Genomic DNA, 14,137 nt, shown 5'->3' with positions numbered 1-14,137 from the left:
CTACGCACTGAGGATGGGTGCGGCCGCTGCAAAGGCTCTGTGGGGAAAGGCAACCGTTTAGAGCCTTCCCGCCATTGTATACCGAGGGGCTGCAATCAGGGAAAAACCCCCTCGGGCAGAATGTAAAATTCTAACTGATGTAATGTAACTGTAATGAATCTGTAATGAACCTGGAAAGAATCTGTAACGTACCTGTTAACAAAAATGTGTATTGAGTGTATTGCAATAAGGCACCCTAGAGTGTCATGAACTGTAATTATGTCCAATGTGTTCATTGAACTGTACTTGATGTAACCTGCAAATTGTATAATCTGTACTGTGTACGTTTGGAATGTGATATGACAACTGTATTATATGTATTGCTGCAAATTTTATGAATAAAGTATATTTTTTGAAAAAAAAATGGTGGAAGCAGTTAGTATTGATTCATTCAAATGCAAATGAGATAGATTTCTTTCAGAAAAAAACATTTTGGGATACAGTATAGGAGTAATTTGAGACATGACATTTGGTTAGTGTAGCATGTTTAAGAGAAAAAAGGGGACTTTGAAACATTGAAACATAGAAAATAGGAGCCAGAGTAGGCCATTCGGCCCTTCGGGCCTGCTCCGCCATTCAAAATGATCATGGCTGATCGTCAAACTCAGTACCCTGTCCCGCTTTTTCCCCATATCCCTTGATCCCTTTAGCATTAAGATGTTTATCTATCTCCTTCTTGAATACATCTAATGACTTGGCCTCCACTGCCTTCTGTGGTAGAGAATTCCACAGGTTTACCATCCTCTGAGTGAAGAAAATTCTCCTCTGAATAGCATACCCCGTATCCTGAGAGTGCGACCCCTGGTTCTGGACTCCCCAGCCATCGGGAACATCCTCCCTGCATCTAGTCTGTCTAGTCCTGTTAGAATTTTATATGTTTCGATGAGATCACCTCTCATTCTTCTAAACTCTAGTGAATATAGGCCTGGTCGACCCAATCTCTCCTCTCACGTCAGTCCTGCCATCCCAGGAATCAGTCTGGTAAACCTTCGTTGCACTCCCTCCATGGCAAGGACATCCTTCCTCAGATAAGGAGACCAAAACTGCACACAATACTCCAGATGTGGTCTCACCAAGGCCCTGTATAACTGCAGTAAGACATCCCTGCTCCTGTACTCAAATCCTCTTGCAATGAAGGCCAACAGATCATTCGCCTTCCTAACTGCTTGCTGCACCTGAATGCTCGCTTTCAGCGACTGGTGTACAAGGACACCCAGGTCTCGTTGCACCTCCCCTTTTCCCAATCTATCACCATTCAGATAATAATCTGCCTTTCTGTTTTTACAACCAAAGTGGATAACCTCACATTTATCCACGTTATACTGCATCTGCCACGTTCATGCCCACTCACCCAACTTGTCTAAATCACATTGGAGCCTCTTTGCATCCTCCTCACAGCTCACATTCCACCCCAGCTTTGTGTCGTCTGCAAACTTGGAAATGTTACATTTAGTTCCCTCATCCAAATCATTGATATATATTGTGAATAGCTGGGGCCCAAGCACTGATCCCTGCAGTACCCCACTAGTCACTGCCTGCCACCCGGAAAAAGACCCGTTTATTCCTACTCTCTGTTCCCTGTCCGTTAACCAATTCTCAATCCATGCCAGTATATTACCCCCAATCCCATGTGCTTTAATTTTGCACACTAACCTCTCGTGTGGGACCTTATCAAAAGCCTTCTGAAAATCCAAATACACCACATCCACTGGTTCTTCCCTATCTATTCTACTAGTTACATCCTCAAAAAACTCCAGTAGATTTGTTAAGCATGATTTCCCTTTCATAAACCCATGCTGACTTTGTCCAATCCCATTAATGCACTCCAAGTGTTCTGTTATCACATCTTTTATAATAGACTCTAGCATTTTCCTCACTACTAATGTTAGGCTAACTGGTCTGTAATTCTGTTTTTTCTCCCCCTCCTTTTTTAAATAGGAACTCTCTATAGAATTTTGGAAGATAATCATCAATGCATCAACTATTTACAGGGCCACTTCCTTTAGTACTCTGGGATGTAGATTATCAGGCCCTGGGGATTTGTCAGCCTTTAGCCCCATTAATTTCCCTAGCACTATTTTTTTACTAATACTGGTTTCCTTCAGTTCCTCCCTCTCACTAGACCTTTGGTTCACTAACATTTCTGGGAGGTTATTTGTGTCCTCCTTTGTGAAGAGAGAACCAAAGTATGTGTTTAATTATTCTGCCATTTCTTTGTTCCCCATTATAATTTCCCCCATTTCTGACTGTAAGGGACCTACATTTGTCACTGCTAATCTTTTTCGCTTGACATATTTATAGAAGCTTTTACAGTCAGTTTTTATGTTCCCTGCTAGTTTACTCTCATACTCTATTTTCCCCTCTTTATCAATCTCTTTGTCCTCTTTTGCTGAATTCTGAACTGCTCCCAATCCTCAGGCTTGCCGCTTTTTCTGGCAATTTTATATGTCTCCTCTTTAGATCTAATACTATCCCTAATTTCTTTTGTAAGCCACGGTTGAGCTACCTTTCCTGTTTTATTTTTGCGCCAGACAGGAATGAATAATTGTTGTAATTCCTGCACACGTTAGCCATTGCCTACCCACCGTCATCCCTTTTAGTAAAGTTCCCCAATCTATCATAGCCAACTCGCACCTCATACTTTCATAATTTCCTTTATTTAGATTCAGGACCCTAGTTTCGGATTCAACTACTTCACTCTCCATCTTAATGAGGAATTCCAGCATATTATGGTCGCTCTTCCCTAAGGGACCCCACACAAGATTGTTAATTAATCCTTTCTCATTGCACAATACCCAGTCTAGGATCGCCTGTTCTCTAGTTGGTTCCCAACGTATTGGTCTAGAAAACCATCACGTACACACTCCAGGAATTCCTCCCCCACAGTATTATTGCTTATTTGGTTTGACCAATCTATATGTAGATTAAAGTCACCCATGATTATAGTTGTACCCTTCTAATTTCCTCTTTAATGCCCTCCCCTACATCTCCACTACTGTTTGGGGGCCTAAAGACAACCCCCACCAACATTTTCTGCCCCTTGATATTTCTTAGCTTCACCCATACAGATTCCACATTGTGATTTTCCGAGCCAATATCCTTCCTCACTATTGCATTGATTTCCTCCTTTACTAACAATGCTACCCCACCTCCTTTCCCTTTTTGCCTGTCCTTCCTAAATATTGAATACCCCTGGATGTTCAGTTCCCATCCTTGGTCACCCTGCAGCCATGTCTCTGTAATCACAACTATATCATAACCGTTAATATCTATCTGCGCTGTTAATTCATCTAGCTTATTGCGAATGCTCCACGCATTAAGACACAATGCCTTTAGACTTGTCTTTTTAAGATTGCTAATCATCTTAGTTTTATTTTGCACTATGGACCTATTTGTTTTTCGCCCTTGTTATCTCTGCCTTCCACTATTGCTTCTTCCCTTTCTGTCTTTTGTTTCCATCCTTGTTTCCCCATCCTCTGTCTCCCTGCTCAGGTTCCCATCCCCCTGCCATTCTGGTTTAGACCTTCCCCAACACCACTAGCAAACACCTCCGCGAGGACATCGGTCCCGGTCCTGCTCGGGTGTAACCCGTCACGCTTGTACAGGTCCCACCTTCCCCAGAACCAGTCCCAATGTCCCAGGAATCTAAATCCCTCCCTCTTACACCATCCCTGCAGCCACGCATTCATCTGGTCTAGTCTCCTGTTCCTATACTCACTAGCACATGGCACTGGTAGTAATCCTGAGATCACTACCTTTGAGGCCCTGCCTTTTAATTTATCTCCTCACTCCTTAAATTCACCTTGCAGGACCTCATCCCTTTTTTTAACCTATGTCGTTGGTACCGATATGGACCACGACTACTGGCTGTTCACCCTCCCCCTCCAGAATGCCCTGCAGCCGCTCCGTGACATCCTTGACCCTAGCACCAGGGAGGCAACGTACCATTGACGATCCGGATTCTTTCCCCTCAGTCTGGTTCAGTAAAATCTGAAGTCGAGTACATTTTAAAGTTCAACACAACTTTAATAGCAGGGTTCTTAGTCTGCAGCATTGATTTGGACTCCTGATAGAGTCCCTCTATGCTGGCAGAGCAAGAACAAGAAACATACAGAAATCCACACGTTTTTATACAAATCAATAGGGTTGGAACATACTTAACGAGGGTCAACACCAATCATAAGCCGGACATAGGTTGCCATGCGGGGTTACATTATTTCCGGCCAATCATAGATCGTCCATGTGCTGATCATGTTGCTGTTAGACATCAAAGGGGATACTTCCTCACCTTCCAACTTGGAATGCTCTTCCCTGTTCCTTCTGTTCCTTATCTCCCAACCTGGAATGTCTTTCAACTTTGGCTAAGCTCGTTACCTATATTGATCTGCCATAAACATGGAGACATTCAGACCAGTCCTTGAATCACATCAAAGACTCTACATTGCTAAGACAATGCAAACCTGCTGACTACGCAAACATATGGCCCAGCAGGAGGCCAGGCCACCTGTACCAATCTCAGTTACTAACTAATTAACCCTTTCTAACCATTTTGCATTCTGCTTCTTTGCCACGTAGACATTTTAATATTTTACCGAAAACTGACCACGTAGGGATTCTCACCATCCTGGAGTCACGTTTGCGGCCGCAGAAACGCCTATCTGTTCCCCTTACAATTGAATCCCCTATCACTATAGCCCTGCCACTCTTCTTCCTCCCCTCCTGTGCAGCAGAGCCACCCGTGGTGCCCCGAACCTGGCTCTTGCTGCATTCCCCTGATAAGCCATCTCCCCCAACAGTATCCAACGCAGAATATCTGTTTGAGAGGGAGATGGCCCCAGGGGACTCCTGCTCTACCTGCCTAGTCCTTTTACTCTGCCTGGCAGTCACCCATTTCCTTTCTGCCTGCATAATCTTTACCTGCAGTGTGACCACCTCACTGAACGTGGTATCCACAATAATCTCAGCATCGCGGATGCTCCACAGTGAATCCACCCGCAGCTCCAGCTCCGAAATACGGTTAGTCAGTAGCTGCAGCTGGACACACTTCCTGTACACATGGTCGCCAGTGACACCTGTAGTGTCCATGACTTCCCACATAGTGCAGGAGGAGCATATCACGGGTGCAAGCTGTGCAGCCATGACTTGCCTGAGATTTACACTGGTTCACCTCTCGGAATCTCCTCCCGCTCACAACACTCTCCTTTTACACTGCGTTCACCTCTCGGACTCTCCTTTTACACTGCGCTCACCTCTCGGACTCTCCTCCCGCTCTCGGACTCTCCTCTCCCTCTCGGACTCTCCTTTTACACTGCGCTCACCTCTCGGACTCTCCTCCCACCCTCGGACTCTCCTCTCCCTCTCGGACTCTCCTTTTACACTGCGCTCACCTCTCGGACTCTCCTCCCACTCTCGGACTCTCCTCTCCCTCTCGGACTCTCCTTTTACACTGCGCTCACATCTTGGACTCTCCTCTTGCTCTCGGACTCTCCTTTTAGACTGCGCTCACCTCTCGGACTCTCCTCCCGCTCTCGGACTCTCCTCTTGCTCTCGGACTCTCCTTTTACACTGCGCTCACCTCTCGGACTCTCCTCCCGCTCTCGGACTCTCCTCTCGCTCTCGGACTCTCCTTTTACACTGCGCTCACATCTTGGACTCTCCTCTTGCTCTCGGACTCTCCTTTTAGACTGCGCTCACCTCTCGGACTCTCCTCCCGCTCTCGGACTCTCCTCTTGCTCTCGGACTCTCCTTTTACACTGCGCTCACCTCTCGGACTCTCCTCCCGCTCTCGGACTCTCCTCTCGCTCTCGGACTCTCCTTTTACACTGCGCTCACATCTTGGACTCTCCTCTTGCTCTCGGACTCTCCTTTTACACTGCGCTCACCTCTCGGACTTTCCTCCCGCTCTCGGACTCTCCTTTTACACTGCGCTCACCTCTCGGACTCTCCTCCCGCTCTCGGACTCTCCATTTACACTGCGCTCACCTCTCGGACTTTCCTCCCGCTCTCGGACTCTCCTTTTACACTGCGCTCACCTCTCGGACTCTCCTCCCGCTCTCGGACTCTCCTCTCCCTCTCGGACTCTCCTTTTACACTGCGCTCACCTCTCGGACTCTCCTCCCACTCTCGGACTCTCCTCTCCCTCTCGGACTCTCCTTTTACACTGCGCTCACATCTTGGACTCTCCTCTTGCTCTCGGACTCTCCTTTTAGACTGCGCTCACCTCTCGGACTCTCCTCCCGTTCTCGGACTCTCCTCTCGCTCTCGGACTCTCCATTTACACTGCGTTCACCTCTCGGACTTTCTTCCCGCTCACGAGACTCTCCTTTTACACCGCGCTCACCTCTCGGACTCTCCTCTCGCTCTCGGACTCTCCATTTACACTGCGCTCACCTCTCGGACTCTCCTTTTACACTGAGCTCACCTCTCGGACTCTCCTCTTGCTCTCGGACTCTCCTTTTACACTGCGCTCACCTCTCGGACTCTCCTTTTACACTGCGTTCACCTCTCGGACTCTCCTCTTGCTCTCGGACTCTCCTTTTACACTGCGCTCACCTCTCGGACTCTCCTTTTACACTGCGCTCACCTCTCGGACTCTCCTCCCACTCTCGGACTCTCCTTTTACACTGTGCTCACATCTTGGACTCTCCTCTCGCTCTCGGACTCTCCTCCCACTCTCAGACTCTCCTTTTAGACTGCGCTCACCTCTCGGACTCTCCTCCCGCTCTCGGACTCTCCTTTTACACTGCGCTCTCCTCTCGGACTCTCCTCTTGCTCTCGGACTCTCCTTTTACACTGCGCTCACCTCTCCGACTCTGCTCCCACTCTCGGACTCTCCACCCACTCTCGGACTCTCCTTTTACACTGCGCTCTCCTCTCGGACTCTCCTCTTGCTCTCGGACTCTCCTTTTAAACTGCGCTCACCTCTCGGACTCTCCTCCCACTCTCGGACTCTCCTCTTGCTCTCGGACTCTCCTTTTACACTGCGCTCACCTCTCGGACTCTCCTCTTGCTCTCGGACTCTCCTTTTACACTGCGCTCACCTCTCGGACTCTCCTCTTGCTCTCGGACTCTCCTTTTACACTGCGTTCACCTCTCAGACTCTCCTCCCACTCTCGGACTCTCCTCCCGCTCACGAGACTCTCCTTTTACACCGCGCTCACCTCTCGTACTCTCCTCCCGCTCTCGGACTCTCCTTTTACACTGCGCTCACCTCTCGGACTCTCCTCTTGCTCTCGGACTCTCCTTTTACACTGCGCTCACCTCTCGGACTCTCCTCCCGCTCTCGGACTCTCCTTTTACACTGCGCTCTCCTCTCGGACTCTCCTCCCACTCTCGGACTCTCCTTTTACACTGCGCTCTCCTCTCGGACTCTCCTCCCGCTCTCGGACTCTCCTCCCGCTCTCGGACTCTCCTTTTACACTGCGTTCACCTCTCGGACTTTCTTCCCGCTCACAAGACTCTCCTTTTACACCGTGCTCACCTCTTGGACTCTCCTTTTACACTGCGCTCACCTCTCGGACTCTCCTCTTGCTCTCGGACTCTCCTTTTACACTGCGCTCACCTCTCGGACTCTCCTCCCACTCTCGGACTCTCCTTTTACACTGCGTTCACCTCTCGGACTCTCCTCTCGCTCTCGGACTCTCCTTTTACACTGCGCTCTCCTCTCGGACTCTCCTTTTACACTGCGCTCTCCTCTCGGACTCTCCTTTTACACTGCGCTCTCCTCTCGGACTCTCCTCTCGCTCTCGGACTCTCCTTTTACACTGCGCTCTCCTCTCGGACTCTCCTCCCACTCTCGGACTCTCCTCTTGCTCTCGGAGTCTCCTTTTACACTGCGCTCTCCTCTCGGACTCTCCTCCCGCTTTCGGACTCTCCTCCCGCTCTCGGACTCTCCTCCCGCTCTCGGACTCTCCTCCCGCTCTCGGACTCTCCTCCCGCTCTCGGACTCTCCTCCCGCTCTCGGACTCTCCTCCCGCTCTCGGACTCTCCTCCCGCTCTCGGACTCTCCTCCCGCTCTCGGACTCTCCTCCCGCTCTCGGACTCTCCTTTTACACTGTGCTCACCTCTCGGACTCTCCTCTTCCTCTCGGACTCTCCTCCCGCTCTCGGACTCTCCTCCCGCTCTCGGACTCTCCTCCCGCTCTCGGACTCTCCTCCCGCTCTCGGACTCTCCTCCCGCTCTCGGACTCTCCTCCCGCTCTCGGACTCTCCTTTTACACTGCGCTCTCCTCTCGGACTCTCCTCCCGCTCTCGGACTCTCCTCTTGCTCTCGGACTCTCCTTTTACACTGCGCTCTCCTCTCGGACTCTCCTCCCGCTTTCGGACTCTCCTTTTACACTGCGCTCTCCTCTCGGACTCTCCTCCCGCTCTCGGACTCTCCTTTTACACTGCGCTCACCTCTCGGACTTTCTTCCCGCTCTCGGACTCTCCTTTTACACTGCGCTCACCTCTCGGACTCTCCTCCCGCTCTCGGACTCTCCTCTCGCTCTCGGACTCTCCTCTCGCTCTCGGACTCTCCTTTTACACTGCGCTCTCCTCTCGGACTCTCCTCTTCCTCTCGGACTCTCCTCTCGCTCTCGGACTTTCTTCCCGCTCTCGGACTCTCCTTTTACACCGCACTCACCTCTCGGACTCTCCTCTCACTCTCGGACTCTCCTTTTACACTGCGCTCACCTCTCGGACTCTCCTCTCAGTCTTGGACTCTCTATTTACACTGCGCTCACCTCTCGGACTCTCCTCTCGCTCTCGGACTCTCCTTTTACACTGCGCTCACCTCTCGGACTCTCCTCCCACTCTCGGACTCTCCTTTTTACACTGCGCTCACCTCTCGGACTCTCCTCCCGCTCTCGGAGTCTCCTTTTACACTGCGCTCACCTCTCGGACTCTCCTCCCGCTCTCTGACTCTCCTTTTACACTGCGCTCACCTCTCGGACTCTCCTCCCGCTCTCGGACTCTCCTTTTACACTGCGCTCACCTCTCGGACTCTCCTCTCGCTCTCGGACTCTCCTCTCGCTCTCGGACTCTCCTTTTACACTGCGCTCACCTCTCGGACTCTCCTCTCGCTCTCGGACTCTCCTCTCGCTCTCGGACTCTCCTTTTACACTGCGCTCACCTCTCGGACTTTCTTCCCGCTCTCGGACTCTCCTTTTACACTGCGCTCACCTCTCGGACTCTCCTCTTCCTCTCGGACTCTCCTCTCGCTCTCGGACTCTCCTTTTACACTGCGCTCACCTCTCGGACTCTCCTCTTCCTCTCGGACTCTCCTCCCGCTCTCGGACTCTCCTCCCGCTCTCGGACTCTCCTCCCGCTCTCGGACTCTCCTCCCGCTCTCGGACTCTCCTTTTACACTGCGCTCACCTCTCGGACTTTCTTCCCGCTCACGAGACTCTCCTTTTACACCGTGCTCACCTCTCGGACACTCCTTTTACACTGCGCTCACCTCTCGGACTCTCCTCTCGCTCTCGGACTCTCCTTTTACACTGCGTTCACCTCTCGGACTTTCTTCCCGCTCACGAGACTCTCCTTTTACACCGTGCTCACCTCTCGGACTCTCCTTTTACACTGCGCTCACCTCTCGGACTCTCCTTTTACACTGCGCTCACCTCTCGGACTCTCCTTTTACACTGAGCTCACCTCTCGGACTCTCCTCTCGCTCTCGGACTCTCCTTTTACACTGCGCTCACCTCTCGGACTCTCCTTTTACACTGAGCTCACCTCTCGGACTCTCCTCTCGCTCTCGGACTCTCCTTTTACACTGCGCTCTCCTCTCGGACTCTCCTCCCGCTCTCGGACTCTCCTTTTACACTGCGCTCACCTCTCGGACTTTCTTCCCGCTCTCGGACTCTCCTTTTACACTGCGCTCACCTCTCGGACTCTCCTCCCGCTCTTGGACTCTCCTTTTACACTGCGTTCATCTCTCGGACTCTCCTCTTGCTCTCGGACTCTCCTTCTACACTTCGCTCTCCTCTCGGGCTCTCCTCTTGCTCTCGGACTCTCCTCCCGCTCTCGGACTCACCTTTTACACTTCGCTCTCCTCTCGGACTCTCCTCCCGCTCTCGGACTCTCCTCCCGCTCTCGGACTCTCCTTTTACACTGCGTTCACCTCTCGGACTTTCGTCCCGCTCACAAGACTCTCCTTTTACACTGCGCTCACCTCTCGGACACTCCTCTCGCTCTCGGACTCTCCTTTTACACTGCGCTCTCCTCTCGGACTCTCCTCCCGCTCTCGGACTCTCCTTTTACACTGCGCTCTCCTCTCGGACTCTCCTCCCACTCTCGGACTCTCCTTTTACACTGCGCTCACCTCTCGGACTCTCCTCTCACTCTTGGACTCTCCTTTTACACTGCGCTCACCTCTCGGACTCTCCTCTCACTCTTGGACTCTCCTTTCACACTGCGCTCACCTCTCGGACTCTCCTCCCGCTCTCGGACTCTCCTTTTACACTGCGCTCTCCTCTTGGACTCTCCTCCCACTCTCGGACTCTCCTCTCGCTCTCGGACTCTCCTTTTACACTGCGCTCTCCTCTCGGACTCTCCTCCCGCTCTCGGACTCTCCTTTTACACTGCGCTCACCTCTCGGACTCTCCTCCCGCTCTCGGACTCTCCTTTTACACCGCGCTCACCTCTCGGACTCTCCTCTCACTCTTGGACTCTCCTTTTACACTGCGCTCACCTCTCGGGCTCTCCTCTTGCTCTCGGACTCTCCTTTCACACTGCGCTCACCTCTCGGACTCTCCTCCCGCTCTCGGACTCTCCTTTTACACTGCGCTCTCCTCTTGGACTCTCCTCCCACTCTCGGACTCTCCTCTCGCTCTCGGACTCTCCTTTTACACTGCGCTCTCCTCTCGGACTCTCCTCTCGCTCTCGGACTCTCCTTTTACACTGCGCTCACCTCTCGGACTCTCCTCTCACTCTTGGACTCTCCTTTTACACTGCGCTCACCTCTCGGACTCTCGTCTCACTCTTGGACTCTCCTTCTACACTGAGCTCACCTCTCGGACTCTCCTCTCACTCTTGGACTCTCCTTCTACACTGAGCTCACCTCTCGGACTCTCCTCTTGCTCTCGGACTCTCCTCTCGCTCTCGGACTCTCCTTTTACACTGCGCTCACCTCTCGGACTCTCCTCTTGCTCTCGGACTCTCCTCTCGCTCTCGGACTCTCCTTTTACACTGCGCTCTCCTCTCGGACTCTCCTCTTGCTCTCGGACTCTCCTCTCGCTCTCGGACTCTCCTTTTACACTGCGCTCACCTCTCGGACTCTCCTCTTGCTCTCGGACTCTCCTCTCGCTCTCGGACTCTCCTTTTACACTGCGCTCTCCTCTCGGACTCTCCTCTTGCTCTCGGACTCTCCTCTCGCTCTCGGACTCTCCTTTTACACTGCGCTCACCTCTCGGGCTCTCCTCTTGCTCTCGGACTCTCCTTTTGCACTGCGCTCTCCTCTCGGACTCTCCTCTCGCTCTCGGACTCTCCTTTTACACTGCGCTCACCTCTCGGACTCTCCTCTCGCTCTTGGACTCTCCTTTCACACTGCTTTCACCTCTCGGACTCTCCTTTTACACTGCGCTCACCTCTCGGACTCTCCTCTCACTCTTGGACTCTCCTTTCACACTGCGCTCACCTCTCGGACTCTCCTCCCGCTCTCGGACTCTCCTTTTACACTGCGCTCTCCTCTTGGCCTCTCCTCCCACTCTCGGACTCTCCTCTCGCTCTCGGACTCTCCTCTCGCTCTCGGACTCTCCTTTTACACTGCGCTCTCCTCTCGGACTCTCCTCCCGCTCTCGGACTCTCCTTTTACACTGCGCTCACCTCTCGGGCTCTCCTCTTGCTCTCGGACTCTCCTTTCACACTGCGCTCACCTCTCGGACTCTCCTCTCACTCTTGGACTCTCCTTCTACACTGAGCTCACCTCTCGGACTCTCCTCTTGCTCTCGGACTCTCCTCTCGCTCTCGGACTCTCCTTTTACACTGCGCTCACCTCTCGGACTCTCCTCTTGCTCTCGGACTCTCCTCTCGCTCTCGGACTCTCCTTTTACACTGCGCTCTCCTCTCGGACTCTCCTCTTGCTCTCGGACTCTCCTCTCGCTCTCGGACTCTCCTTTTACACTGCGCTCACCTCTCGGACTCTCCTCTTGCTCTCGGACTCTCCTCTCGCTCTCGGACTCTCCTTTTACACTGCGCTCTCCTCTCGGACTCTCCTCTTGCTCTCGGACTCTCCTCTCGCTCTCGGACTCTCCTTTTACACTGCGCTCACCTCTCGGGCTCTCCTCTTGCTCTCGGACTCTCCTTTTGCACTGCGCTCTCCTCTCGGACTCTCCTTTTGCACTGCGCTCTCCTCTCGGACTCTCCTCTCGCTCTCGGACTCTCCTTTTACACTGCGCTCACCTCTCGGACTCTCCTCTCGCTCCTGGACTCTCCTTTCACACTGCTTTCACCTCTCGGACTCTCCTTTTACACTGCGCTCACCTCTCGGACTCTCCTCCCACTCTTGGTCTCTCCTCTTGCTCTCGGACTCTCCTTTTCACTGCGCTCACCTCTCGGACTCTCCTCCCGCTCTTGGACTCTCCTTTCACACTGCTTTCACCTCTCGGACTCTCCTTTTACACTGCGCTCACCTCTCGAACTCTCCTCCCGCTCTTGGACTCTCCTTTTACACTGCGCTCACCTCTCGGACTCTCCTCTTGCTCTCGGACTCTCCTCCCGCTCTCGGACTCTCCTTTTACACTGCGTTCACCTCTCGGACTTTCGTCCCGCTCACGAGACTCTCCTTTTACACTGCGCTCACCTCTCGGACTCTCCTCCCGCTCTCGGACTCTCCTTTTACACTGCGCTCACCTCTCGGACTCTCCTCTTGCTCTCGGACTCTCCTTTTACACTGCGCTCTCCTCTCGGACTCTCCTCCCGCTCTCGGACTCTCCTTTTACACTGCGCTCACCTCTCCGACTCTCCTCGCACTCTCGGACTCTCCTTTTACACTGCGCTCACCTCTCGGGCTCTCCTCTTGCTCTCGGACTCTCCTTTTACACTGCGCTCTCCTCTCGGACTCTCCTCCCGCTCTCGGACTCTCCTTTTACACTGCGCTCTCCTCTTGGACTCTCCTCCCACTCTCGGACTCTCCTTTTACACTGCGCTCTCCTCTCGGACTCTCCTCCCGCTCTCGGACTCTCCTTTCACACTGCGCTCACCTCTCGGGCTCTCCTCTTGCTCTCGGACTCTCCTTTTACACTGCGCTCACCTCTCGGACTCTCCTCTCACTCTTGGACTCTCCTTCTACACTGAGCTCACCTCTCGGGCTCTCCTCTTGCTCTCGGACTCTCCTTTTACACTGCGCTCTCCTCTCGGACTCTCCTCCCGCTCTCGGACTCTCCTTCTACACTGAGCTCACCTCTCGGGCTCTCCTCTTGCTCTCGGACTCTCCTCTCGCTCTCGGACTCTCCTTTTACACTGCGCTCACCTCTCGGGCTCTCCTCTTGCTCTCGGACTCTCCTTTTACACTGCGCTCTCCTCTCGGACTCTCCTCTTGCTCTCGGACTCTCCTCTCGCTCTCGGACTCTCCTTTTACACTGCGCTCTCCTCTCGGACTCTCCTCTTGCTCTCGGACTCTCCTCTCGCTCTCGGACTCTCCTTTTACACTGCGCTCACCTCTCGGACTCTCCTCCCACTCTTGGTCTCTCCTCTTGCTCTCGGACTCTCCTTTTCACTGCGCTCACCTCTCGAACTCTCCTCCCGCTCTTGGACTCTCCTTTCACACTGCTTTCACCTCTCGGACTCTCCTTTTACACTGCGTTCATCTCTCGGACTCTCCTCTTGCTCTTGGACTCTCCTTCTACACTTCGCTCTCCTCTCGGGCTCTCCTCTTGCTCTCGGACTCTCCTCCCGCTCTCGGACTCTCCTTTTACACTGCGTTCACCTCTCGGACTTTCGTCCCGCTCACGAGACTCTCCTTTTACACTGCGCTCACCTCTCGGACTCTCCTCCCGCTCTCGGACTCTCCTTTTACACTGCGTTCACCTCTCGGACTTTCGTCCCGCTCACAAGACTCTCCTTTTACACTGCGCTCACCTCTCGGACTCTCCTCTTGCTCTCGGACTCTCCTTTTACAC

Source organism: Heptranchias perlo, chromosome 2, assembly GCF_035084215.1.
Source record: "Heptranchias perlo isolate sHepPer1 chromosome 2, sHepPer1.hap1, whole genome shotgun sequence".
NCBI classification, from domain to species: domain Eukaryota; kingdom Metazoa; phylum Chordata; class Chondrichthyes; order Hexanchiformes; family Hexanchidae; genus Heptranchias; species Heptranchias perlo.
The sequence above is the reverse complement of the archived record's forward strand: the minus strand, read 5'-3'. Positions refer to the sequence as shown.